Below are 27,098 nucleotides of genomic sequence, written 5' to 3'. Positions count from 1 at the left end.
CCTACAAAACCTATTTTCATAGACTACCTTAGAAGCCACATCTCTTCTACGTATTTTTTTTCCTCTTCCTCCTAAGAATCCTGGTCCCTCCTCCACAAGTGGGCAAAGATGTTAAAGCCCAACTCCCAGGATTCATTAACCAAATACTAAAGTGTTGACTAAAATGCAAAAGAATGAAATGATCAACAAAGAGCACCCTTTCATCCATATAAAACTGCCAGACAATGCATAAGATGATGCATGGACATATGAAAGGTTCTCATCTTTTCTGATTTTTTGGCCTTTCATTACGTACTCTCAATGGTGCCTTATTCATTGATATTCCCCTTCCGAATCAGAGCAGTACTGGAGTCCTTTCTCCTTTAGACTTTCCTGATCTGTTGTTAGAACTGGTTTTTAACTAGCCTGTGTGACGTGGTTTAGCCCCAGCCGGTAGCTGGGTGCCACGCACTACTCACTCACCCCTCCCCCGGCAGGTTGGGGAGGAGAACGGAAAAAACAACGGCAAAGCCTCGAGGGTTGGGATAAGGGCAGGTTACTGGGACAGCAAGGGAGAGGGAAACAATCAACAGCAGTACTGATAACAGATATTCACAATGGGTGATAACAAAGAACAATTTACCGATCCGACGACCCACCGACCGGACGCTCAGCCTGTCCCGGAGCCACACCGAACCCGCCCCTGCCCGACTGGCCCCCTTTTATGGTGAGCATGACGTCACATGGTATGCAATAGCCCCCGGCCAGCTTGGCTCACCTGTCCTGGCTCCTTGTGAAATTAACTCTAGCCTTGCCAGAACCAGGACACTGTGAAAGAGAATTCATTACTTCATTCAATCTTCTTATTTCTTGCAAAGGCTCCAGCAGAAGTCTTTAAACTGGCAAAATTATAGGATTAAAATGTATTAACCAGAGAGGGTTACTTAATAAATTGGACAGTGTGTTGGGTTTGTGTGGCAAGGTTTTGGTAGCAGGGGGGCTACAGGGGTGGCTTCTGTGAGAAGCTGCTAGAAGCTTCCCCTGTGTCTGATAGAGCCAATGCCAGCCGGCTCCAAGACGGACCCGCCGCTGGCCAAGGCCAAGCCAATCAGCGCCTCTGTGATAACATAGTTAAGAAGGAAAAAAAAAATAGTTAGAGAGAGCTTTTGCAGCCGGAGAGAGGAGTGAGAAGATGTAAGAAACTCTGCAGACACCAAGGTCAGTGCAGATGGAGGGGCAGGAGGTGCTCCAGGCGCCGGAGCAGAGATCCCCTTGCAGCCCGTGGTGAAGACCATGGTGAAGCAGGCTGTCCCCCTGCAGCCCATGGAGGAAGGATGAGGGGGTGTAGAGATTCCACCTGCAGCCCGTGGAGGACCCCACGCCGGAGCAGGTGGAGGCACCTGAAGGAGGCTGTGGCCCATGGGAGAGACTCACGCTGGAGCAAGTTCCTGGCCAGACCAGTGGACCCGTGGAGAGGGGAGCCCACACCAGGGCAGGTTTGCTGGCAGGACTTGTGACCCCGTGGGGGACCCCACGCTGGAGCAGTTTGCTCCTGAAGGTCTGCACCCCGTGAGAGGGACTCCATGCTGGAGCAGGGGAACGATGAGAGGAGTCCTCCCCCTGAGGATGAAGAAGCGGCAGAAACACCGTGAGATGAACTGACCGTAACCCCCGTTCCCCGTCCCCCTGTGCCACTGAGGGGGGCGGAGGTTGAAGCCGGGAGTGAAGTTGAGCCCGGGAAGATGGGAGGGGTGGGGGGAGGTGTTTTAAGAGTTGATTTTATTTCTTATTCCTCTACTCTGTTTTGCCTAGTAATAAATTAGATAAATTCCCTCTCTAAGTTCGGTCTGTTTTGCCCGTGACGATAATTAGTGAGTGATCTCTCCCTGTCCTTATCTCGACCTACAAGCATTTCGTTATGCCTTTTCTCCCCTGTTTAGTGAATGAGGGGAGCGAGAGAGCGGCTCTGGTGGGCACCTGGCCTCCAGCCAGGGTCAACCCACCAGAGTCAATATCATATATAATTAGTAAGAGTAAACTAAAATTCCAATATTTTTAATGTTAATTTATGAATTAATTGCATAATGAGCTAGATTTTACACTGTACCATTGCAGCAGACTCTAATTGTTTCTGTCCTAATTATCAGGCAGCCCAAATAATATATTTTGTGTACAGATTTCACTTCAAAATTGCCAAGCTTATAAAACAAGTCTTTAGAAAATTCTACATACAGTCTGAAAGCAGGAAGAAAGGATTTCTTTTCCCATATAATACATATATGAAAGCAGACATACATCAGGAAGATTATAGAGGTTCTTGAACAAGACCTGTTTTTCTACCTCTCCTGAAGACTTCAAGAAATCATTCCTCATTCACTGGGAAACTGGCAAATTGTTTTGTGTGTCCTTTGCAGGATAACCCTGCTCATTTGCAGAAAATAAATGTCTAGCTCATTTGTCACACAACAAGACAGAGAGTGAGAACCACACACCACCACCCCAAAACCACCTGAATTACGGGCACGTGTTTTTCAGATGTGTGACTATCTGCAGGGTCAGACCTACACACATGGCTCACAGAAAACATTCTTTACAACAGAAAAAAAATGCAGGAAATTAATAACCTTTCAGATACAGCTGAAACTTAACAAAATTTGAACCTAATCTCAACTGAAGGCTGAACAATATCATTTCAGTGAAATTAAGGTTTATCTATTAGAAAGTAAAGACAAAATTTTACATTAGTGACTGCTCAAAAAGTTCTTTTAATTTCAGTAATTTTGCAACTACGTAGTACTTTTGAAGGGAAGTGTTTTCAAAATTATATAAGACATGAAGTGAGAAGAGAAGGAATCTATAGCTGATTGCTTTCTGGAAACAAGCTGTACCTAGGCATTTATAGATAATCAGGTTTATGATTTGTAAAACATGGCCTTTAAAATAAATAATCCTGATTTCTGTAAATCCATTTAATTCTTCCCCTCCTCCCTTCATAAATATATGATACTTCCACTATCTAATCTCTAATACATTAAAGATCAACACAGCACATATCTTTGAAAAAAAAATTTTAAGAGCTTTTGGAACAACTTAGCCTAACAACCGAGACCTTATTAGTTCTATTAGTTTTATACCAATGTTCCAAAATGCAGCTGGCATCAAGCCTCATATTTTACCCCAATTTTCATCAACAGAAGAGACATCTTTTGTACGGAGAATTTCTAACAAAGCCATTTAACTTATGCAAGTTTAATAGCTCCACAGAGTTGCATTGCAAATTTCAAAATAAATGCAGACGGACTAGAGTTTACCCACAGCCTGCGACATTAAACTATTGCTTTCAATATTTTCTCTCATCTGAAGTGCACTATGAAGAAAAGTACCAAGCTAATATTAAGTGAGGATTCTCTTTGGATATTTACTCAAAAGAAGAAAGTAGCAGAGATGAGACACTATCACTTCCAATTGCTATGAAATCTGCAAAGGATGCAAATGTTTCCATGAATTCTTATCAGAAATAGGCCGAAGTCTTTTAAAATTAAAATCAAAACAGAACATACAACCCATAAAACAACTAAGGTGAATAAACCACTCATGCTAAGGTTTAAAATTAATCCTCCAAGTAAAAGAAGTCACTGAAATTCAAAGCTCCATAAATTCAGGGGGTGGGGAAGGAGTAAAAGTAGAAGCTAACAGAAGATTATATGAGAACAAATGCGAACTTCTGTAAAACCTAGAAAAAGGGATACAATTTGCAACTACCATCATGATGTAGCTTTTAAAAAGTAATTTCTTTATTTGGGAGTTAAGTGTTTTTTCTTGCAACATTTATGTTTTTGGCTGTAAATCTAATAGTCAGTTGGAAACAAAACACTCCAAAATAAATTTTGTAAATATGATTTCAAAAACATAATAGAAAATGGCTAAAAATTAATCAGATTCTGCAGGGAAGTGGAAAATACATCAAAAAGTGAAGCAATAAAAGGATGGTGAAGTGTTTGGACATACGAAATTCAGGTTGAATACTTCACCTGTCTAGAATCAAACAGAAAGTCTGTGCCAAAGACGTCAATGAGCTTTTAAAAAACTATTTGTATTTTTCAGTTGAGAAGTACCCACAATCTTTCTTCAGTGCAGGATACTTTCTAAATAGGATGATTAAATTAGATTTAATATATTCAAGGTTTAAACTAGATTTTCCTTTAAAAATAAAATCAAAGAAATCGGCCTTTGAAATGAATAGCTACACCTACTATGGACCATTAAAATCAAATCAAATGAGTCTTCCTTTTAAAGTTACATGTTGTTGCTGAAGTTTTTCAAACATCAATCAACTGAAGTGATACAAACAAATGTCTAAATACCTGCAATTAGATGTTATTACAGTGAAGAGGTTACATGGCTGAACTAAAAAAGAACATACTTGCTTCGCATTTAAGTAATTTTATGTAAATGAAGACTTCAAAGCAAAATAAAAACAATAAGCAGAAGAAAGTTTGTTCCCTTCTAATTTATGAGTAACAATAATGCAGAGCAGTTTGTAAAATTGTATAACGTACTGTCATAGCATGGTCTCCTACAGCAAAAAAGCATCATTTTGTTTTAAGGGCAAGTGTCCTGCTGTACATTTGGCAATAAGATACGTTAAAAACAATAAGCAAACAAAAACCCCAGGAATCCTCACAAGTATACAATTCCTAATTATCCATTTGGGTGGAGGAAAGTCCTTGAACAATCCCTTTATCAAGGTCCTAGGGGAATCACTTATTACAGAGTGTGGAGCAGATCTTTGGCAAATTATGTAACTGCTTAGATGGGTTTTCCAGGTTAAACAATCTCCAGATTTCGGAAAGCTGCACTGAAGTTATGCACAGTTCCTTGCAAAAACTCTACCACAGGAACTGTGTCTACGATGAATAACTGACTCTTTTCAATATTAGCTTTTGTTCATAGACTCCCCCTTGACTTCTTGCATTTCAAAAATCATCCACCATCTAATATAGCGACTCTTTATTTAAAATAAAATTAATTATAATAGTATTGAAGATGTCAAACTCTTATTTCTTAATGAGACATGAAATTCTTTTATTAAAAAGGTTATATTTTTCTTACTTCCCAGAAAAGCACCATGTTCACACTAACCTTTTAACTAACAGGAACAGATGGGTCTAACTGGATACAGGCGTGACGGAGCATTGTGATAGAGCAAAAGAACATGTTGATTCTCATACCTCTGGCAGATGGGAACCAGTCAAGATTAGTTTTAGACTAAAAATATTTTGCTACTTCTCGGTAAAAAAGAAAAAAGCACTCGAAACAATATGCTATTTTATACATGCCATCAGAGATCAAACAACAGTAGCTTTCAAAAAGCTGGTATCATACATTAAAACCAATTACAAAGGCTTACTGTATGTCATTTTTAAGCCTGTGGCTAAATTACAAAATCCTGAACACAGTAGCTTATAATGGAAGTGCTGACACAACCTTAACTACAGCAGCAAATGCTCTGCTATTATGAAGTTGTTATGGCAACTAGAATGATCAAGTTGGGAAAGAAAGAGGAAGAGTGCGCATAAGCAAAACTTCAAAATCTTTGACACCATGACCCCCAAACTCGTCCAGAATTTGTGGTCACCGTGTTACCACTCCTTACCTTTACAACAAAAAATTTAACTGCAAAACTTCCCTTTAACAAAGGTGAGGGTGGAGAGGTTCCACATTAGTGCAAAATCTAAGACAAATTAAATCCAAGGTCATAATCCATCTGGTGCATGCACATATCAACAGAATATTGTCTACAGAAATTGAGTCAATTGAAAGATATCTGGACAGCATCTGCTGAGCACATATTCATCAGATAGCACAAGTTAACAAACCACAATTATGCAAAACTGCTCAATCTTTGAATCGGTTTCATAATTTGCCACCAATCTGAATAGTTTAGTAACAGCACCCTGCTGTAATTTGGCTAAATCAAACATACAGCATGTTCACAAATACAGATCCATTAATTCAAACATGATTAAAAATATAATTCAAGCTCATACATTTGTGAAACAGTCATTACTTATCCTTCCTAATACTGTAATAGACAAAAGCAGAAATCTTTGGGTTCTCATATTAAAATAATGGCTTCTAATGTTAAAATAATGGGAAAAAATGTAGCAAGGCAGTCATATTTTAATACACAAAAATGCACAAAGTATAATTTATAAAACATATTAATTAAAACGTGTGCCAGCACACTAGTTACCATTCTCAAAAAAACATTTTATAGTTTAATTGCAAGTATTATCTAGTTAAATTTCACTAAAAATTTCCAATAAAATGTTAGCAGCAACCAACAGTCCTAGGAAAAATGTTAAATCATCATCATTATACATTTTTATTAAAGCATTCTGTCCAAATACATCTACTAGCAACACTTCCACTAGAAAAGTGCAAAAATAAATTATCTGTCTCTCAAAGGATTTCATATTAAAGACACTTTGCCTCAAGTCTAAACTTGAATGGCATAACCAAAATCTAGGAAACACAAAAGCTCTCAGATGTCTGACATGATAAGAGTTGTGCTAAGTACTTATACTCACCCATTTCCTAGGTAACAAAAACTCCTTTTCCTCTAAGCTATCTCAATCCATTTCTCTTTTGAGTTTGTTGTTCTAAACCAGATTTCAGACTGCAGGAAAGACCCACTTTATAAGGAATAATCTCATTTTAAGAAGTGCAAAAGTATCTTTGTTTCACTGAGAGCTAGCAGATATGCCTGTTAAATTCAAATTAAGTTTAAGATTCAAGTTGTCATGTTTTTACGTTTCAGTCAAAAATTTCTCAGTGTTAATTATCTGATTGATTGCAAAATTTTAAAACTCTTAAGACTGTTCTCATTTATATAGACATTTATTGATTTTTTTAAGACATGTACAATGTATTCTATATCGATCACTGAAAATTACAGTTTTGCAGATTAATTTAATTTAGCTGGAAGAGAATCACATATTCCACTGACAAAACAGAATTATTTAATCTCCAATAAGAAATAATTATTGATATGAGGTCACAACAAAACCCTCCCCATCCCCCCCCCAAAAAAGTGAAAAAAGAATAAGGCTGAAGAGTAAGTAGGAAAATAATTTTGTTCACAAAAGCAAGAACTACTTGCAGACAACAAAAGAAGTGGCAATAATGATGACATATTCTTCAGAACATTAGCTCTTCAGCAATTTAAAAATTCTGATAAATACACCGCTTTTCTCTGAAAAGCAACCACTACAGTTATCAACTCACTTGAAACAGGTGAAAAGCTGAATGACAACATTCAGAAAAAGGTAAAAATGGGATTTCCATGTGTATAGCTGTTTGTTAGATAAATGATAAAAGGAAAATGCTTACAAGTGTTCTCTAACACTATGTCTTTTACTTTTTTTGAAATTTATTTGCAGTACTAACTTAGTTGTTACCACACACATGTATAATTTGTAGAAACATTTCGTTGAGATATGGCTTTACTGATCACTCAGTTCATTAGAAAAATGTTTTTCCCAATATATTTGACAAATTACTTTCATACAGTAGGGGTAACACTTGGCCTTTTAGACTTGAAGAGTCCATAATTATTAATCATGAATGGACTGACACAGACAGTAGTAAATGGTTTAATACTATTTGCAAAGCTATCAGCTTTGATACTGTAAATATCAAATCTCACTGAGATTGCAATGAAATTGCAGTGAGGTTTCACCTTGAATGCTCATGCACTCAAAACGTAAAACATTTATAAAGAAAGCTGACTTCTGTGCTCACCTCTTATGCAACTTTTAAAAGCAATCTTCTTAAAACAGGTGAGTACATTATTCACCCTAGATCTGATTTTCAGGTGCAGAGTTTCAATACACTGTTAATCAAAGATACATAGGAGTTATTTTGAGGTGTTCGGCTGTAACATGTACATGCATAACAACACTCAAAAAGCAGAGGGAACTGAAACAGAAGCCTGTTCAAGAAGTACGGTACTTATTCCTCACTGCAAATTAACATTTACTTTTCTGGTATAAGAAAGTAATGCAGAAAACTACCTGTCCATGAACCAAATGAAATGAAGCAGAGGGATGTAGCCAGTCTCCTGTGATTCCTTACCCCTGGTTTAGAGGTATGAGAACTTCATGTCAACTGACATTATTTATGGACATGGAATCCCTAGTCACACCTTTCTGTGAGAGCAAGATAACCAAACCCTGCAAAAATTAATCACGTACTACAGTGTGACTGTCACGTAGTAGACAACCAGTCACAAAACAGACTACAGGCCCTACAGAGTTTATAGTTGTGCATCCTTGAAGCTTTTGTGACTTCAGACATGCCAGCAACATTCTCCACTGGAGATGCTATTTATTCCTTTTAGTTATGCAGCTTATATATAGCTTATTCCTGTTGTAGCTTGACCAAACAGAAAAGACTTTCAGAACACCATGCTAAAAATACAATTCCTCTTCTTTGTGCAATATTCAAAGTGGAAAATTTCAACCAGCTTCGTCTTCAGAGTTTTAATTCTTAACACCAGTCATCTACTTATCTCAGACTCGGGTTGCACACCAAGATGTCAGGATCACCATCATCCCCTAAGCTTTCACATGCTGCTTTATCCAAGTTTACCCTCATCTCCAGGCTTGAGACAGCAGAATACTTCTGACACTAACATACAAATAGCTCAGCTTAGCTAGTTCTGAAGAGAGAAAAAAGCGGGGTTTATGCATATATATCTATGTGTGCGCTCACGCACATGTGTGTATAAAAAAGCTTCAATTATTTCACGCTTCAGGACTTCTTCTGGGGATAATCACAGAGCAGATATTTGAGTGCCATGTTTTGGAGTTTGCAAGGGGGAAGCAGACTGGGGCAAGTGTTTGTTCTTTGTCTCCTGAAAGATTATCTGAGAATACCAACTGTATAATGTTATCTTATTGCTACACACACAAAGATTGTGACTTGTCAGATTCCAATTATTTGGAAGGGTTTCATAAGAATCAGCACCTTGTTGAAATATTCTAACAAATTTAGGACACTTTCAGTTCAGGTTAGGCTACCATCTCCAGATATGCATTGTATGTTTGCAGACAGAAATCATGAGACAGAAAGTGTTAATATTATTTCAGAAAGTATGTCTCATTCCAGTACTTTCAGCATGGACTTTACATCATGTACCCATTGTATCCTTGGCAACTCAACTCCTTATCTAAAGAGACAAGATTGACAGCTTAGATTTAAAGTTATAGCCATCATATGCTTCTAGGCTTGGATATGGTCTGGAGCTAGATAGGATGCAAGCTAGAGGCCAAAGGTATTCCAAAAGTAATTTGATGTGATATAAGGGCATAACTGTGCTCATCATTACTGACTGGATGAACAACAAAAAAAAAAGCTTAGTCTAGATGCTCTCCATTGTTTCATAACAAGGAAGATTAAGATAACTTTGCTGTTACAATGAAACAAGACTGGGGCAAATTATGAGAGAGGTTCTTCATACTTATAGTAAACAAATACAAACCTGTAGAAGTAGCCCCTTCTCCCTCCATTTTTTTGGTGTAGTTCATGTTTCAACCACACCATCGAACATAAATAGTCTATTTTCTTTCTCTCATCATTTTATCTCTTCTTCACCTTCAACATACAGAAGGCAAAAAAAAGAGAAATAAATTGATTATAAACATTTTCTGGTCAGTAAATTAAGAAGAAAAGTTATAGTAACTAAAGTTCCCAGGGGAAAAAAATGAAACTATATTCTAAGGAAAAGTTCCAATTTTCCCCACAATCAGCATACGTTGCCCCTAACAACATCGGTACAGTGAATGAAAATTTTAGCCATCATATTTTAGAACAGACTTATGAAGGGCTTATGCTACATTAAAGTAAGTTTTTCGATATATATTATTTCCTACATAATAACCTCAAGAGAGTGGTTAATTAACTTTAAAGCACACAATTTCAATTTCTAATTTAATTAGAAATGGATTTGTGAAACAGAAAGCCTTTGTTTGATACAAAGTGTGTAATGAGTTTGATCATCATCTTCATACACAGAGTCCTTTGAAAAATATTTTTTTAAAACATTAAGGTTTCTTTTTACAGGGGAAAAAGAAAAAAAAAAAAAAGGACAAAAACCCCATGAATGTGTAGGTTTAATCTGCATGTTAAGTTATAAATGAAAAACCACAAAACTACAGCCAAGTTCCCCAAATGAAAAGCTACATGAAGCAAAACACAAACCACGATTTTTAAAGCAAATCTTTTAGAACATCTTTTTGATAAAAAGCTACCTATGAATAGACCTTAACCTGAATGGAGTTTTTAACCCTATACCTGACATCTACTGTGTCAAAACAGCTCTGGTCCATTTTACCTGATCATATCCCAAAACAGCAATTTTTTCCTGGATTCATTTCTTGATGACAAGCTGTTCAAACACAAAGCACCTATCAAACCTAGTATTATCATCTGCTGCTTTTTTCTTCTAGTAGACACTGCTGTCCATCAGAAGAAATAATTAATGGGTCTATTATGTATGAAAGCGTCATCCTGTCAGTTAAGTGACTGGTTTGAATAGCTCATATCTGCTACTCATTGATGCCATGCGTGCTCACTGTCCTGAGAGATGACAAAACACTACACCCTTTGGGATTTTTACCCCCTCTGTTCTAAAGCAGCATTTCACATCTGTGTCTGACAGAAGCATAAGGAGCTGAGAGAGGCAGACCTTCATCATCCTTCACAGAATAACGCTGCATGGGTTAAAAGTTAAGATCTGATGTCTACTGATCCTGCATTTTTCCTACAAAAATCTAAAATGTGGAGGCTACCAAAATATGTAGGGAGATAACTTTCCAGTGTTGGAATCATCTACAGAAAACAGATGGAATTTACTGGATACTAAATCTTTGAATTTTTAAATGGGTGCTGAATACTTGAGTTAACTGGGGTCAGTGCATTTGCCTTTTTTTTTTTTTTTCTCCTTTTTTTGGGGGGGTGGGGGGGTGGGGAGGGCTAGGAAGATGCAAAGTTCACAGGTTCTTTTCTGTTACCTGATTAGGGCAGAATAAACAAAAATGCTGAATGTGGAAGAAATCAGATATTGGAGATACCTGGAAATAAACTGGAAACAACCAATACCACAAGATGAAGCAGCAGTGAACAATAAGACGCTGTGGAAAAAGAAATCACAAGACGAGAGTGCACAATGCATTTCAAGTAGAAAAAAGCTTCCTATCTGCTGAGTGAGTCTCAGTATATTCTGACAGAGAACAGATAAAGCTTCAATCAAGTATCTCCTAGGTAAGTTTCTATTTCATATACTGCTTTAATTGTTTATCACATTAATATATACTTTAATGTATGGACAATAACTCAATGAATTTAAAATTCTTTATCCTGATACTGAAGTTTAAATCCTTCTGTGACAAATATTTGATGTTCTTAGATTTCCTATACTGCTCAAATAACAGCTCTCTTTTGATATTAAGATTATGCAAAGGAAAACTATTAAATGCTTTCTCTCTTGACTTATACTAGAGTGAAATATTTCCTAAGATTTAAATCCTTCAAACTATTTTAATATATACTTCCATGCATGGCTGTTTAAGAAAAAAGAAATTAATAAAAAAAACATGCTTCTGTTAATATTACCAAAAAACATTGACTGTACTTCATTATCTATTTAATCTGGCAAAGCAAACAACATTTTGCACCATGGCAGTAAACGTAAAAGGATATCTTTTATTATAAGATAATGAATCTTTGTTTATATAAAGGATATTAAATAAAGCTAGAAGTGTTGATTAGTTATTTATGAAAGGTAAACTACAGCACAGTAAGGAAACAGCACCATGTTAATATACCCCAAGGTACTGTGTAGAGAGTTTCAATAAGAAGATTGGACATCAGTGTCCCGGTAAAACTACAAAAAATGAAGGTGCAGGTCACCTCAGTTATTTCACTCATTTGGAGCATCCACTACATAAGCCACATAGACACACATTCTACATGGAAATAACATACAAAACATTTTAGAATGAGATTCTAACATCTAATAGGGCTTGAAAAATGAACACAGCATCTATTAGTCAAAAACCTACACTTAAAAGCCATGGAGAAAGGCACCTATGCTCACACACACAAAAAACCTCACACCCTTGAAACTGAAAAAGCGTAAATAGTCATATACTGTTTACACACCATTTTATAGTATCACATTGGTCAGTTCTGTATGTAATATTAGCTTTGAAAATCTACATCTTTGCTCCTACTGTCATTTACTGGTTTCACACCATTTTCTCTATTTACTAAGATACAACACTTCTTTTCCAGCATTGTTTTAAATATCTTTCCTCTACTTCTCTCTGTATCACTTCCCTCATTTCTATTTAGCACGTCTGTCTTATTTAATGTTTCCATCAATACTTTTCCTGGTTTCTTTCTCTTTTTATGTTTTGCTAACTTACTAAAATAATCTCTCTCGTGCCTAACGCTTGCTAAAGACAGACTATTTCACCATTCAGAAACACCTCTTTTGAACCCTTCACTTATGCCCAAAGGTTTTATGAATACTACCAAGCGCTAGAAAACTAAACTTACTTGCCAAAGACTGATAGCATACCATGAGACTGAAAACCAGAAGTTGATACTATACTGAGCCTCGTCTCATATCAAGAGTCAACAACATACTCCCAAAATAATGGAATTCCTACCAAGAACAATATATGAAAAAACTTCTGCAGGAGAGGGGTCATCTCATGCATATTACTGTAGAATATTTTATATACTTGAATTCCTCCTACAAGACTCCACTCTTGGCTGCCATGGCAGGGGAAAAAAAATTTTCATTCTTTCTGAACATTCACGTTTAATTCTTCTGCTTAATACAGGCAAAGTTTCCATTATTCTAACCCTTTTCCACTTTCCCGCTTGCTGTATTTGATGAGAACTTGATGGGAATTTTTGCTAGTACACCTATCACTCAGCCATTTTGTTGCTGACAGGTTCCAGCACACTCTACATTTCCTGAGTTTCTGTTGTTTTCTTTTATAACTAGCTCCAGCTGGTCTCTTCACAACTGCTCGTTCAAATACCTCTCCAAGCTTTTTTTCCTATGCCTCACTTCACATATTACATCAATCCAGTAAGAATTCTTCTTGCCTCCTCACTGCTCCTATACAATACACACTGATACTTTGTCTCTCATCTAAAACATCAGGGAAAAAAACATCAGTTAAGAAGTAGGTTCTGTAAAATACAAACCAAAACAAACCAATATGGCTCTAATTTTCAATGGCACCAGTTCAAGATTTCCATAACTTGAACCAGCAAAGCCTACTACAACTTAACAACACTTATAACAAATAGCAGACGTAATACAGCTTTTGTCAGCTGATTTCAGAAGGCAGCTTTGTATCTGTAGAACCTAGTTCAGAGTTGGAAGTAAAAGAGAGAGAAGAGTAAGAATTGTAATTCAAGTTTTGATTCTCCAGTTACTGCTCTCATATTGGAAAAGTTTTCTTAACTTGGACATTGTGTGTGAATTTTTTGCCTCCTCTTTTGTAACAGGTATTGTTTATCCCAGCTTAAAAAGAAAATTAAAAACCCCAAAACATAACAGCTAGCCAACATGCCCATTTAAGAAAAATTAGGTTATTATTCAATGAAACTCTCAAAAAGTTTACTCAAAACTTAATGTTTCAGAAACTTCTAAACTGAGAGTTGCAGTTTAGACTTTTTAAGCTTTCTGTTGAAAATATGAGAGGGCTAAGAACAAGTAGAAAGCTTGCTTGTAGGAAGGAGAATTGGATACAGTTAATATTTTTTAAAAGACTGGATACAACTATGGAGTATTTTTAAAAGAAAAGGTAGATCTTTTTTATTTTTCAGATGTATTCATTAATAATTTTTAATTTAAGTCATCAGGATAAATGTTATTTTAAGTGCATTATTCCTCTCACTTATCTTCAAAGAGGACAGAATTCAGATGCATTAACATAAGTGAACAATCCATTATCAAGTTCCAAAACCTAAATCTCCGTGCAACCAGACTAAATATATCACAGAATGTTTTCCAAACTGTGTAATTATGTAAAATCACCTCACCTGAAAGCAGTGAGTCAATATTTATTTTCCACCTTTATCATAATCAGTTGCCCATGGATCACTGAGCAGCTGACAAGGATATCTTTTCATTTCCTCTCTGTATTAAGTTGCTTGTCTACATGAAATGAGTAAACCACATCACAAAATAACTAGTCAATTGCCTACAGAGAGTGCATCTGCTCAGCAAAACAGCACACATGGTACACACAAATGGGACCCCCTTCCCAATCAATTCAACAGGTAACAAACACTAAAGTGGTGTAGCATGGTTTAATCAACCTTTTGGAAATTATGTGAATGAGACACAGATCAAAAGTCCAAACTGCCCCTCTTCTGGCCAGTTATCAGCTACAAGAAACCAACTAGTAGCAGCCCAGACTTGTAGGTATACATATTCCTAAACTGTTGGCCTGTCTTCAGTATTCACTTCCATGTCTACTCACGACTATCATGTTACAGGTAAAACATGAGATACTCTTACACCTCCGGCTTTTTGTTAAGAGATATAACATACAGAACCTAAGAGAAAGCAAGGAGTGAAATCCAGAACTTCTGTTTCTATAGTTAAATCACTGATCCAAAATGTCCATTTCACCTTGAATTACAGATGAACACAAAATTCACCACGGCCATTTACATCTCTCTCTGAAGCCCCTTCATTAAATAATCCCCTGCCTCCAAGAGTTACTGTGATAAGAAGAAAGGCACTAAAACACTTCAGGGCCATTTGCACTGCAAATCCATGTAGGTAATATTATGCATTCTTTCAAACCACATGTAAAGAGACATCTTCCAGAAAGCCAAATTAACCAATATTAGAATATGTCCTCCTGTCGTGGAATAAACAGGCAGAGCCAGGTCAGGCAAAAAAAGTTTATAGCTACAGGAGAGAATGCACACTGACAGGTGTTCAGTCCTCTATCAATACAAACTCTGACTTAAAACAAAAGGATGAAGGCTCATATACCTTTATGGCAGGTATAAACTGCTTTGTGAAGGGGCCTGATGCGGCAAAGCAGCGTCTGCATAGAAGGAAGCTTTGTTACAGCAGATGTACCTGTGTGCTCCTGGTAACTCACAACCCGCAGCCCTCCAGCCTTGACTGTTGCTAGTGATGTTGCTGGTGCTTGACCAACTTTTAGGTCCTTTTAGCAAGGCCTGCCTCCACACTTGAAGTCTTAACCAAATCTTGTATCAGCTTTTCCTTTTTTTTTTTTTTTTCCCCAGGTCTGATGTCAAGCACATGGGCCTACATTTACCTAACTCGTTCCATTTGACAGCATTTTTTCAGTACTCAGGAAAGTCATACTTTGGTCTTCTTCAATATTCTTGCAGTTAGGAGACATTAAAAATACTCATTTGTACAGTCTGCTCCATTGAGCAGTACTGATGCTTTACAAGGAATTCAGCTTGCTACCCCTCCACTATATACTTATCTATCAAAAAGTGGTGAAGTCAGCAATCTTGCTGAAAATACTAAAATTACAGATAAGTGAATCCTTTGCAGGACCTCAATACCTTCCAACTAAGCATTAATTTATCAATTCTGCAGATTACAAACAGGGAAGAAAGAAGCACCTCACTTGGGAAAGGTCACACCAGATGAAATCAGAGGCCCCATATAGCCCCAAATTCTGCACAACAGTAAGTCTAGGGAAGCCTGAGAACAGGGCACACACAGAGGGGCACTTCCTCAGAAATACTCTGCCAGCCTCCAGCTATTTGTAGCTCAGGGATTTCTTGAGCCAGAGATGATGTCTTATTTATAAGATAACCTTCAAAGTATTTCTCCAGTTGTTTTTTGAACCTGCACAAAATTTAAGCTTCCACAAGATCCTGTGACAAAATTCCATATTTAATTATGAGTTACATCAAAAAAATACGTTGTTTTGAATTTGCTGCCAGCAAGCTTCACTCAATACTCCCTGCTTATTGCACCGGAAGAGATAATAATTTCTTATTCACCATATCCATCCTTCCATGATTTTACAGATAGCTACACCATATAGTTACCGGTCATCTGTCTTTGAGGCTGAAGACTTCTACTCATACCATCCTCAACCATGCCTCAAATGTAAATCCGTACTGTTAGTCGTCCTGCTGCCCTTTGCTGTACCTTTTCAGTACTACTGTTTCCTCATGGAGCCTCTGGGATCTGAATCGGAAAAAGTTACACAATATGCCTGTGTCACTGATTTATATAGTGACACCGTGGTGTGCTTTCTGATTTGTTCTCTGTTCTTGTCCTAATTTCTAGGGTTCATTTGCTTTTAACTAGTGAATAATAACAATCACCTCAGATGTCTTTAAATGTCACAGGGGACTGTTACCCCACCACCACCACCATGTACATCACCTAATCTTCATCTGCACTGAGTTTAATTTGTCATTTGTGTGATTTTCTGCAACTTTTTGCAGTCCTCAGGCTATACAGCATTAGAGGGGAATTAAGATGCACACTTTTATCAGTGAAGGTACAGCATGTCAGATCAATCCAAGAGCTCAGTGGCACAACCTTCCAAGAGCTCTGGGGGATTCTCTGCCACCGACATTGTTTAAATCAAGGCTGACAATAGCTTTTGATAGCAGCTATACTGACACATGCCCTAATTCAACCAATAATTAGTTCATAACTTTGTTATGATTGCTCATGTTATCCAGAAAAGTTCACCTGATCACAAACAGTTTATTTGGCTTTGTAATCTATGAATTTTACTGGCTATACTGGAGTTAGCCTTCCACATACAATTACTTCCTAGAGAGAACCTAGTCCGCTGTTCTTCAAGTCAGTAGGGAATCTGAGTTAGCGAAAGAAACCACAGCAAGTTTCACTTCCTTAATTTTGCCCCAAACCTTACTGAAACTGATTTTTTATTATGTTTGCTATTTCACACATTTTGCAAGTTAAAAAATGAAGGAACTGTAATATAAAATGTTTGTTGGTAGTATTTTACCTCTAATGTCTAAAAGCAAATAAAGGCAAATATTGTGTCACCTAACTATTAAAATTATACACGTTTTAAAAAGTATTGCAAGGAGAGGAAGAAATGGAACCATTTCTAAGTTTAGCAGTGCCAAGCTGTCAGAACTCAAGTACAGAAAAACAGACTCTAGAAAAAAGTCATTTTCTTAAACACCTATACATACTTTCCTTAATAGGCTGTTCAAGAATTCTTTTACCTATTGTAATGTAAATTAGATAAATCATCCCTAATGCCATTATGTGGACGTCATGTCTTCCTGACTGATATCGTAGGTGTACACTATCACTGTCACCAAAATATACCTTGTCCATGTTATGCTCTCCGTGGATTAATCTACTGTGCTTTCCTTTCATGATTAAATGAATTCTAGTCACGTGAAATTACATTTTCAATGTAGTTGTTCAGTGCCTCGGTTTTCAAAAATGCATTACAGCAGCCTTTTATCATATAGTATAGCTTGCTCAGTGAGTTATTTTTGTAACAGAACAAACTTATTTCACTAGTCTTTTCTGAATGACATAATTTCAATTTACAACCAGTCTGGGAGACTGACAGAGTTCAGGAATATAGCTCAGATTATTTTATTCTAGATACTTAGAAAAAAACATTGTCTATAGGATCTGTCACCACTGTAAAGCATTTGCAATCGTGACGTAAAAATTATTACATCTCTCTGCAGTATTTAAATTAAAGAATATCCTCCAGAGTTTTTTTATTCATGCTAAAATTTAGACCATAAATACTCTTTCCCTCTACCAAGCAAGTTTGTAAACACAGGTCTTGAATTCATACTCCAGTTTTGCTTCCCAAAGCGAAGCAACATTCACTTTCTCAGTTTCCTATAATTACTGCAGCAGTAGAAAATGGTAGTATGTTACAATACTTTAAAGTAGAAAGGTTTGCAAAAAGACAACCCCCAATAAGTATTACAGGACTCTGCTGTTAATAAATGAACAGCCAAAAGGAAATTGTTAAAGTTCAGATGAACAGATACAGATAAACTATTTTGAAGTATAGGCACTAAACACAAATAATCACTAGGGGGTTTTGTTGTTGTTATTTTGTTGTTGGGTTTTTTCTTTTAACACAAATATAACATGACCAAATAAAACACTTTGGAGACTTTAAAATGCTTTGTCTTTAGTTAAATGTTACTTTACACAGAGATATTTATAAAGATCAATTTTCTTTGACAAGCTAAAGTGTGCTTGTAAGTTACAGGTATGAGATCTGATGCTTTCAGATTACATTTCTACAAGTTAATTTAGTCATCTCATACTTGTAGGCAATTTTCCTCTAAGTGACTAAATTGTTCTTCTCAGAGATTTCTACTCCTCCTTCTTTCTCTCCCTCCTCCTCTTTTTTCATATTCAGATACAACTCAGAGAAATAAAGTTGTCTGTGGGATAGAAAGAGGATATATAAAAATAAAAGTGAACACTTAATAAGGCATTATGAAATGAAGAACAGAAGAAAGGTAAAAGAAGGGGCAGACAGAATCATGTGGAGTTGCAGAATAGAAAATTTAAAGCAAGGGAGATCGTAGTCTGTTATTCGCATTAGAAAATTGACTTGCTGTCAATATTCTAACTGCAAAACTATTTTAAGATAAATCAGAAACAGGCATCTGGATTTAGTCCAATTTAATCCAATACACATACATGCTACCACCAAAAAAGGAGCTCTTGCTTCTTCCCTTACTACTACCAATACCAATCCTAGTATTTCCCCGATTCCCCAAGATCTTTCCCTTCTCACCAGCTGCTCCATTTCATATTCCTGCCAACTCTTTTGCACCATTCATGCAGTCAAATCAGGCGACTAGATCCATATCTGGTGATGGGCCAAATCCATAATATCACTGAAGTATCTTTCAAACTCTTTTCTTTAGAAGAGGGGAGGTGATCTTAATTTATTATCAAGAGCAGAAGCAAAATATAAAGCAACTTCAAATTCATTACATTTTTATTGATAAGAACTGCACATAATAAACAGAACAACAAAACCAAACACTCCATAAAAGCAAGAGAAGCAGAGACACACAACAAACAAACCACAGACATCCACTAGGTTCCTTCAAAGGATGTACAACAGGAAGAGAAAAATCCAAAACTATAAACTACGGTTTAGTAGCTATAAACTATAGCTGCTTTCATCAGAATTCATGTTTTTTGCAGCTGGAACAAGCAGTGTTAGCCAAGCCCATTTTTGAGCAAATGAAAGTATTGTGTTACTTGGAGTAAAAGTCGGTTTCTCCACTTACACAGAAGTTATTTTTTGCGCCCACTCCCATCTGAAGTGACAGGTGACACCATAAGATGAAAGGGAACATGCAAACACCTTCCAGTCTCACTGTTGTGCCACTGGCACCATGTCCCTTTCAAACACAGATTAAACAAAACCACTAGTAAGTGCTGGATTCAATTCCTTGACAGTTTTGGTCCTCGGGGTAATGTAGTCCTGAAAAGGGCACCTGAAAGGTACAGCGAATATATTGTTGTTTTTCTTAAAAGCATGCTTTTCAAGATAAGGTAAAAGGAAAGTGTACAAAAATTAACCATGTCCAAGACAGAAAAGAGAGAGATGGAGAGAGAATGAACGCTCCAGGCCTTAAGAAAGACTTCTGGAATAAGTAATTAATCAGCACCTACAACTTGCTCCCTGTGTACAGTAGAAGGTGACCAGGAGCAGGGTTTATTGATTTTTTTGGGAGACAGGTCAAGTCAGTAGTCTCTGAAGTAACATGCAGAGACCTGTGACAGTTGGCAATGCTGAAGGTCCCAGACTATAAGGACTTTCTCAAAGGATTCCATTTGCATTTTAGATTTTTTTTCCAGGTTGCTGGATGACTTATCCCCCAAAATGAAGCAGAGTATTACATGGAAAACCTGGATAATGAACAAAGGACAGTAATGATGTCTTTAGACTGACCTAATATTATTGGGTTGGGTAAGCTGTCTCAATTTCCAGTCAGCCTTTTTCAAATTAATTGCTTCCCCCACCCCCCCAGGCCTACAGACACATCATGACAAAGCCCTGTGCAGACAGCAAGATAGTCAGGTGAGATGTAGTTACTAGCTTTCGGAACAAGTCTGTCTTCCCATCGGTCAGATAGGGTAGCAACATGCATTAAGAAATACATCTACACGAGAAATTCAAAACATCTTTTTTGCATGTCCTTTGCTTTTAAAGGCTGCTTGCCTCTTCAGTGTCTTGCTAGTGTCACTCTTATTTCTGTGTCTCAGGATTTCAGTCAAGAAGTAGGTTAGCCCAAAGCAAATCTGTGTTATAAAAGCCAATCAACATTTGTCATCTGTCAGGCTGAACTCTATCTTCTAACAACTTCGGAAACATAAAATACACCTAGAGGAAAAAAAATAACTCTAACAAGGCTCCATCAATAAAGAAGCCAGGGCAAAAGTGCCGTTTTCCATTATAACCACTTTGGTACACTTTCCTGGGCATCAGAAAGGTGACAATGAAGACTGCAAACAGAGTATCTCTGCCTGAAAGAGTACAAATTGTATAGACTTTCTCTCTGGAACTATTACTCTTGCACACCTAGCACTTCATTTACTCAGAAAAATCTAACCCAGTTTACCTCCTATTACCACTGAACTGTCAATTTAAAATACTTAGCTTTCCAATACCTCCATTCTGCCAGCATTTTCCCAGCAGAAAGTTAGCCAAGTGTCTCGAATGAAAATTTCTTTGCTATAAATATCTGCAATTATGGTCTCTAGCCATTAGGACACAAAAATTTTATGACACAAAAATCAGCAAAATGATATCAACCTATTAAAGCACTCCCATCTTGAATTAGTTCTTCCACCTTGCTTCCTTAGATTTTGTAGCTAGCTGATACACACTTTTCAGTGACACATTTTCTGCATGTTGAAGCACACGCACATATTCAAGAAGAAAATACCACATTATCACAGGCTGTTTTCAATCAAGAGCTTAAAAAGAAATAGAGAGAGTATGATCAGTTTCACAATCCAAATTATCTTCAGCGGATTCAGAAATACCACGCTTTATAAACTGAGATGATGAGTGTGTACTGTCAAAGGAAGGTCATCTGATTCACATTCCAGTAAAGGTTGAAAATGAGTCAGAACCAAAGAAAACATAATTCCTCCCCACTCGCACCCTATTCTGCCCCTCAAGCATGATTTTTAGTAAAAGAGTTGCTAGTTCACAGTGTTACATATGCAGAGGGTTCGGTTTGCAAGCAAGGACAACAGAAGAGCTCCCTTGAGGGTGGAAGAGACAGTTAATACAACTCTTGTTTTGAAACAAAGACTTTGGCAAGGCTTAATATGCCTTTGACATTCTTCAAGAAAATGACCAAAATTAGACAAAAAATAAGCCCCTTGGGAAAAAAACACATCAAATCTTAAGTGTTCAGAAGAGCCATCTTCCTATACAACAGTCAGAAATGCCAAAGATGCCACTCCCAGGAGAGCTGAGAGTGAACAACAGGCAAGAGAACACCAAACAAATGAGGAGCTGACATAATTTGGACAGGAACAAAAATACAGGGCAGGGGAAGGATCAAGAGAAAGTGTAGACCAGAAGTTGGATGTAGGAATTGGGAACTCTTGAACAACAGGATGAGATCAGGGAAAGAACAATGGCAAACTGAATTGGTGTGATTCAGAAAGCATCAAAAGGAGAAGAGAAGGACTAGGAGAGCCCAAGCCATCAATAGCAAACATGAGGAGGAATCTCAGGACCATAAATGGGATAAGAAGAAAAGAGGAGCTGCAACTGAGATTAAGGTAGAAATAGGTACTCTGTGTCCTTTAGAGCATCGCCTACTTCACAGCCCTTCTTTCACTCCAAAACCAATGTTTAGAAACAGCACTGCTTCCTGCAGACAAATTTCTGAGAATCTTGCTAGAAAAACAGGTCTGTCAGTCTCTTCTGATGGTGGTTTACATGCAGTCTGATCACAACACTGCTTTGGCAGTTCTGTCAAGGAACAAGAAAAGGTTTCTATCACAGTTATTTTGTTTGTAAACCGGCATTAGGAATAAATTTATCTTTATAAGAAACAGAACAGTAAATGAAGTCTGGCTTCTGCAATTAAAATAATCTGCTACATATGATACTCTTATCATCTTTACCATAAACAAAAAAATTCTGGGTTTATAGAATTTTATAAAATTTCTATTTTTTATTTCTTTCCCTAATGTAGGCTGCTAAGAGATGGAACAAAAGTATTACAATTAAAACAAACACAGCTCCTCCAAATCAATCAATATCTTTTAATAATCCCATAGAAGTAATATCTACTAACATCATTATCAATACTTCACAGGCAAGCAAAAGAAGGTCCCTGCTCTAAAAGCTTACAGCCTAATTCAGGTGACGTAACAGTGGTTCAGAATCAGAAGTGTAAAAAGGAATCCGAAAGAAAAAATTAAAATCAATCAAAAGTAATATATGGCAAGAAGGAAAATCACGAAGTTCATGTAGTAAAAGAAAAATTCAAAGGAAGGGAGAAAGGCAGAAAATAAGTAAAAATAGGAGAAAGGGAACAGGAACATAGTAGCAATAACACACTGAAATTTGAAAATGTACTGCCTGAGTACAAGAGTCAGAGTAATTCATTTTTGATTAGGGGATTTCACTGGCAGGAAAGTCAGAGATGATGATGTGGCAGAAACCATGATGACCAACATGAGGCCTAGTCAGATAGAACTGATATTAGGGGTATTATAAAAACAAAGGACACAATTAAACAAGAGAAACAGTGAATCAGGTGAGTAGGCATTCTTATCTAGCTCTCAAGCCTACAAATTCAAGTAGTGGACATGACAACAGCAAGACAGGAATAAGGACAAATTGTTCCACATTTAATCTTACTGATTTGTGATTTCACAACCAAAAAGTATTTAAACACAATTGAACAGAAATACTGTCATATATAGTAGCAGCAAAAGATTCACGCCCAAGATTAGAGAAGGATGTTGGTCAGAAAACTTTTTAAATCCAGAAATCTGGAACTTAACAAATAAATGAGTGCAATCAAGGTGTGCAAAATTAAAAGAATGGGAAAAAGCTTACCGCACTGATTTTAATGGGAACAAAATTTAACCCCTTTAGTCTGTGAATCTTACTCTATTCAATTCTAAATCATAAAACATACAAATGTCTCTGAAACATTGAAACCTTCAGATTTTTCTTTTATTACTTACCATTAGTTTTGCAGCACTATCACTGACACATATATGGTCACATAGTTATACGATATCAGAATGTTAAAATGAAAATAAGAAGTATTATCCTACATTTATATGCATTCAAGTCATGGAATCACACTATACTTCAATCACATAGTTTTGGTTAAATTTTAGATAAAACTTACGGGGGTGGGAAACACACAGATATGAAAGCATATATAATGAGCACAGATTACCTATTACAGGAAAATACATTTATCAAGAAAATTTAATTAATACTTAGAATCTGGCACTTTTTTTTTTTGTCTGAACTAAAAATAGGGACAGCTTGTCTGATTAGAACAAAAAAGATGAATTTCTGTAATGTTAGGAACAGTTCAGGAGGAAGCACTGAGCAGATGGAGAACCAGCTTCCACTGATGCCAAGTCCTGTGATTTTACTGCAAATCTTTATTGTGGAAGGGGTTTTGCTATTTGTTTGGGCAAGTTACTTTGGCTAGGGAGGAGAGAGGGAGAGGTTGCATTTTTGTTGATTTCAGACACCTCCAGGTATATCAAACAGCAGTATCTCGCAGGTCTATCAACAAGTCCGAAGTTGCAGACTGCCCAGGGCATATCTGGCACAACTAAAACCTTTGCATGTGGAAAAGAGACCACTTGGATAAAGAGCCTCCACAGATGGGAAATGGTATCTACCACACGACCATCAAAAAGGAAAGGAAAGTTCTGATGTGCCAGAATGGGGCTAGAAGGAGAAGCAGGAGAGGAAAGCATGTCAGGGAAGCTCAGAGAACGTTTACGGAATGAGGCGGCAAAAACAGGAGAACGTGAGGAAAGATGCAAGTACAGCACATGCCCTTAACTATTTATTTCAGGAGCACGTGTACTAGGAATATTCAAGTGACCTATTACCAATCCTTAGTTGCAACCGTGTAAACTTCTTTCAAGACCAGTAACCTGTTGATAAATAATAAGTAGTAACCAACACCTCTGTGTTCTACGCACAGCTCATATCACCTGGTGAACAGCAAGGACATGAAGTTTTGCATCTGGTGCATTTCTGACAAAATAAGATGCACTAGTTGAAAACACATCTGTTCCATATGCAATCACAAAGACATCCAAAAAAGAGTTAAAAAATACTTTTCACTATTTTTTGCACAGAGCAATAATGCTCTCAGAGCTGATAACAGTTCTTCATTAGTCTAGATATCTCAATGGTACAAGAAACAGATTCAGAAACAGAGTTCTATGGAGACATACGGATGTAAATAATTTCACAGAACAGACGTACAAAATGAAAAGTAGAAGTTGGCAATCAAATACCACTGGAAAGTGGGACCCCTGATACACACAATAAGCCAAATCAACAATGAGTTACACAGTTCTGTAAAGAAAACTGATTTTCAGGTACTCTCTAGAATTTTAAAACTCAAAGGATTCTTTTTTAGCATCCGAACCATGCCCTGCCATTGCCATTCTTTCTGTTTGAGCAGAATTAGCGTTGAAAATAAGAAAGTAATTTACTCTTCACTCTACTTTTTTTTTTTTTTTGCCAAATCTCTGACAGTATATCCTTAAGATAGAAAAGTTGAAGGAAAACTATTTTTAACACAAGCCTTCCTCCACAAGTTTATCTGTTCAGCTTATCCAAGCTGGGTCTTCTGTATACTGTGAATTCTTGTGTATGTATTGACCAGGAAAGTGACAAAAATGTAGCAATATATTGCAACAGACTCAAAATTAAACAGGCCCAAAAGCAAGAGGTTAAAAAAGCAAAACAGTGGGGTTTCAGGGAACGGAAAGTAACTGCTACTTCACAATTCTTACACTTACTGTTCATTACTATTATGCTCCAGCAACTGCTCTCTTGATTTTTATTCCACATTTCCTATTGTATTCAAGTGCTAGGTACCTACAGAAATATATGTATTCTTACAATATCAAAACCATTCTGTCAGTTTTGTTTGAACTACACAGCATTTCTCTTTCTTACACGTTAACACCATCAGAATAAAGGCCAAAAAAAACAAACTGGCAAAAAATTTATGCCCAAAATTATATTTTTTCATCTTGATAATCATCACATCCTGCAACTGAGCACGCTGTTTTTGAGGCATGTATGTTGGCAGCTTTTGGCTGCCGTATTGGTAATGCCTACCATGTTTAAAGGAAAGTGATCAGGTCCCTGAATAGATTTGGATCAGCTCTGTAATGAGGTTTTAAAAGTATATTTTTAAACCTAGACTACCTATTCAGAGCCAAAAACCTAATGAAGGACTTAAATCTATTTTGGGACACTTAACCCTCATCAGTCAAAAAATGAGGACAGCTCTTCAAACATGGCAAGATTCTTTTAGCCCAAGTAAGGTTATCCTATCACTTCCACTTCTCTTGTTCTTTACGCTTCAACAGCATTTTTACTAAATTGATTCAAGACGTATTCCCTGAAGGCTTCACGATGGACTTGTAGTTTACATCAGCTAGACATCAAAAGCAATACAGAAAAGTTTGCTTTGCTATATTCAAGGTCAATTAAAAAAATAATTATAAAATGCTAAAAAAGGAAGGAAACAGACTTAAAAACTAAAGTTATCAACCTACTTCACACACAAATATAATAAGCCCTAACACAGAAGCTCTGTCAGGCTAGTGACACCAGCTGTTATCAAAGCCACCTGGCAGTTCTTCCTTCAGACTATTTTCTGCTGCTTTTTTAACTATTCAGCCTGAAATTTTCCATGTCAACTGTCTGCTTCAGGTAGTTTTCCCTCACCCTCCCTCATCACCACCTTTTAAAAAAAAAAAAAAAAAGTCAGAGAATGGCTGGAACATTTTTCTACCATGAAAGGACCTGGGAAAAAAGACTTTATAAACTCTCCCTTTGAAAAACTGTAACTACTTTCCTGCCCTGTATCAGTAATTTGAAATCAGGCTGGACAATGTTTTTTTATGAGAGGTACACTCTGCTCAGTTTGTGAAAAATCTGACCTGATTTAGCCCAGCTACAAGCTTCTAGAAATCAGTTTTACTATTTTTTGGCAAGATCTGCTGGAACTTAAGAACCAGACAGTCACCTCTCTGACCTTCTGTACATCATCTCAATGTGCAAGGCACCTGAATTAAGTTTCCTCTAACCCTGGTTATGAGTGAAGAGCCAGATTTTCACTGTAAGAGAAGTCTGCATTTAACAGGCATTAAGTACAACACTGAACAAAAAGTGTCATCTTGCGTATTTCTGCAAGCTCACCCACGCCAGTATCCCCTCCATAGTTTAAAACAGTGGCCTGTCACTTCATATTGTTGGGTAACCGAGCAGGATTTAGGGTATATCGACACAGCGTGTGGGGGGAAAAATGGAGAAAACAGCTTGTAGTGGAGACTAGAACTGGAAGCTTGGAAGAATAAGCTGGAATTGACTAGACAAGGAAAGAAACTAAGAGGAATGTAAGAAGATGACATGGTAGTGGATGAGAGAAAAATTAAGCCAAATGAGCAATCCCAGGAAGACAACTCAGAACTAGGGATCACCAGGACTGGAAAGAGCAAGGGACAGAATATATCTGACAGAGCTGGATTTTAGTGAATATATGTGGAAGGGAGCTGGCTCACAACAAAAGACTGAGAAAAGACCCACCACCAGGAACCCGAAACAGACAAAAAGGAAAATCAACAGAAGCAAGGGAGAGTGAGAAGAATTAGTAGGCAGGCAAAGACTGACAGCAGAGAGACAAGGTGCAGCCAGAGACAGTCTGGGACTAGTCAGGCCTAAATATTTGATTGAAAAGACAGAATCAGTGCTGCACTGGAGATT

The 27,098-nt window shown here is 37.1% G+C and overlaps 2 protein-coding genes across 3 annotated transcripts in view; one reads left to right on the top strand and one right to left on the bottom strand.

The window, feature by feature from the left end:
• The window catches only part of AVEN (apoptosis and caspase activation inhibitor), a 99,052-nt gene that overhangs the window by 46,397 nt on the left and 25,557 nt on the right, over nt 1–27,098 (bottom strand). The gene's annotated exons all lie outside the window — the stretch shown is intronic.
• The window catches only part of CHRM5 (cholinergic receptor muscarinic 5), a 55,402-nt gene continuing 38,780 nt past the window's right edge, over nt 10,477–27,098 (top strand). Inside the window, exons 1-2 of one of the 2 annotated variants that reach the window (XM_054826192.1) lie at nt 10,477–10,954; nt 11,071–11,307. The gene's annotated coding sequence lies outside the window, so the exon portion shown is untranslated. Of the gene's footprint in view, nt 10,955–11,065; nt 11,308–27,098 lie in introns of both variants that reach the window. The other variant, XM_054826191.1, reaches the window with a different exon arrangement.

This window comes from Grus americana, chromosome 5 (assembly GCF_028858705.1).
Source record: "Grus americana isolate bGruAme1 chromosome 5, bGruAme1.mat, whole genome shotgun sequence".
Lineage (NCBI taxonomy): Eukaryota > Metazoa > Chordata > Aves > Gruiformes > Gruidae > Grus > Grus americana.
This window is presented reverse-complemented; position numbering and strand designations above follow the sequence as displayed.